A 3,337-nucleotide genomic window follows, 5' to 3' on the forward strand; every position below is an offset into this window, starting at 1 on the left:
ATATACTCTGGCCGTGGCACCCTTTCCTGATCAACCTTATCAGGTTAATCTTCAAATTGATAGGCCTAGTACCACACGTAGCCTACTACAGTCTTGAGTTATGTACGTATGCAGTTTTGAAACTTAGGTACGGCAGGCCAGCCTACTCTTAGACTACCCATGATTAGGTTAGGTATAGGTGAGTGTAGCCTAGCATTGGCTTAAATTTTGTACTGTTTGCAACTATAGTACACTTTAGTTATGCGTCTGGGTTGTAGGCTAACTGTCTCAGAAATGGGCAAAATTATCTAAAATCTTGGGTAGAACTATAGTGGTAGCAGCGCGGCTTACTTGACTCTTTCTACAGTTTCTGGCAGATTACCTTTAATTTTTGGCCAAATTAACCTGTAAAACCAGAGATCCATTTTAGGGGAATTGATCTTCATAAGGGACGGGTTGCATCTGTCTCGAACAAAGCCCGCATTGTTCAAGCCAGGTCAGTACTAAACAGCATTTCAAGACAACAAATAGATGCACACTTCAGTAGGTTAAAGTGTGAAAAACCAGGAAAAGGTAAAAACTAGGCATTGGCTATTTATAGAATTACCGTCTTGTTTAGAATAGATAGTACACTGGCCAAGCCCAGTACAATTGGTAGATCAGGTTTGTGCCTAGGTTTGTTATTGCAAAGTAGATAGTACTACCAAGTAGGGTAGCCTATTGTTTTGTGAGAAGTTAGGTAGAGTACCCTTGGTTGGTTAGGTAGGTTAGGTAAGTTACTACCAGGTCTGCAGTGGCTCCTAGAAGATAGCTATAATCAGTGTTTGTTTTTCAAAATTATATTGGTATGAGGTTGTATTACAGGCCTTTGTAAGCTAGGCTAGCATTAATGTATGGGTTAATCTAACTTAATCATAATGGGTGGATAGAAAATTTTGTCACCCAGAAAGTGTAGACCAGAATCTTGAACCAATTTGCTAATAAGCAAAAAGTTGTCAAAATTTTATCTGCTTTGTCTAACCAAGTGCAGTTTTGTTAGAGTAAAACTCTTGTTCAGTTGGATTGTACAGACAGCTCAGTGTGATTGTATTGACAGCTGCACAGACCAATGCCTTATTGGACAAAAAAGCAGTTTTAGGTGTCTAGTTTACTCTAAAATATAAAGGATGCATCAGTTTTAATAAATTCAGGAATCTATATGAGTTCCCTAACTTTTTTTTGGCTAATTTGGCATAGTCAAGACATTATAGTAGTTATCACTTTTCATGCAATAGTAAGTATCATACAAGAACACACTGGCATATACTTAATATGTATTTTGCGAATAACAGTGACCAGTTGAAGGTGGAATGCTTGGGCTATGTTTTGTTTGTGTGCATTGTATACCATCACTTCTTAACAGGCAATGGTAAAATTTTACCCTTCTGCATTATGTTGATTATATTAACGTGAATATTGTCAAGATTCATGAGTATTGTACTTATGTTGGTGTATGCTAATGTAGCATAGACATCGCATACCAGTACTACAGTCCATCAGAGCTCTTAAAATAACAGTGCTTCCTGTGATTCAGACAAAACCCATAATATAATAATGAATGCTAGTCAATAACCTTCTCGTAACTTGCATATACATGATGTAAATTTAAAATATGGAAGTTTTAAGTTTTTCAGATATTTTATGAATTACCATTGACAAGTCAGTAATAGCTAGTCCTGTACGTTACTGCTGCCTGTAAGAATACAAAAATTAAACAGGTTCCTGGTTTACTTAGATGAAACATCTCGCTAAGAGATAGTCACAAGTAATAGTCTTTGATGTTACTAGATTATGTCCAGACATTATATTAAAGTTCTTGTCACGTGATGTTTAGTTAGCTTAGAATGTTGGTTAGCCACCAGCTTTATTTTTCACTCAATTATTATTATTATTATTCAGTAGATGAAACATATTCATATGGAACAACCCCACAGCGGCCATTGACTTGAAATTCAAGCTTCCAAAGAATTTGGTGTTCATTAGGAAGAAGCAAAAGGAAGTAAAGGGATATTCAGGAAGAAGAGATACCACCACTTATTAAAAATGAAAAAATCAATTAATAAATAGATAAAATTGTATTCAAATGAAAACATTTGCCTTAAGCATATTACATCCAGGCTTTTTGACCTATGAAAACCAATTCTCAAAACAGCAGAAAATAGTCATTATTTAAAACTGATATCTTGGGAGAAAGATATTGATTAGTATCAGTTATTTCACATATGTACATATCTGGCTTTCTTCTGAAACTCAGTATTTTATGTATTGTTCAATACACACTTCCTGTCCAGGAAACTCGGTAAAGTTTTTATTTAATTAATAAATAGAGAATTCTGTTTACTGTAATCTCATAGGCTAGGTCGTGTTTGCAGAGACTATAGGAAATTTAAAGGCTGTTAAAATTATTTCATATGTAGCATTTTAGGAATGGTTGTTATTTAAAAGTGATAAATTTTGATGGGTTATCTTATAAAAAAAATAAGCTGCTGGGCTAATGCATTCAATTTAAGATTTTTAGTTGCACATTTTTTCCATAGTTGTTGTATTATCATGTGTCTAAAGTTAAGGATACATTGAAGGGTTTTCAAAACTAAGCTAACCTAACCTAAGGAAGAACTGCAGCTGTTTAAACTCCAGGTACCAGTGTTTTTGTTAGGTTTTTGTATTGAGGTTACAAGTAATGAACTCAGAACTCACCACCCAGGAGTATAACATATGAACCCATTTCAATAAATGGTGTATAGAAGATTGTTGAAGTTACAGTCAAATGGTATGCAAACTTTACTGTACTAGTGTAGTATTAGAGGGTAGCTTGTTTGTAATTTGGGTGTTGGAAATTGCTGTCACTTATGGTTGGCTTAGGTAATATATCTGTGGGATAGATGTACTGCAAAACCTTTCAAGCTTATGGGTGTTGTATTATATGATTACCCCCTCCAAAGGTGACTATAATAATAAAATTCTTTAATTTTGTACTTCATAGATCCATGTTATATAGTTGTCACTCATTTGGAAGAGTTGAAGACAAGATAGGAAGAGATATGTAGGGAAATTTGTTTGCGTTACTATGTTAACAAAGCCATGAATACAGGCAGTCCCCAGTTTACAAAGGGGGTTCCATTTTTACACCGCGTCGTAAACCGAAAATTGGCGTGAACTGAAAAATCGTTGAAAATCGTCAAAAATCTTAAGAAAACCTTACTTTTAATGCTTTGAGTGTATTGAAAATGAAGTAAACTGAATTTTTATTGAGTTTCTCATCAAAAAAACCTCCAAATTTGGATTATTCTGCCGTTTTGGAACCATATTTCTTCCGTTG

Source organism: Macrobrachium rosenbergii, chromosome 42, assembly GCF_040412425.1.
Source record: "Macrobrachium rosenbergii isolate ZJJX-2024 chromosome 42, ASM4041242v1, whole genome shotgun sequence".
In the NCBI taxonomy this organism is placed as follows: Eukaryota; Metazoa; Arthropoda; class Malacostraca; order Decapoda; family Palaemonidae; genus Macrobrachium; species Macrobrachium rosenbergii.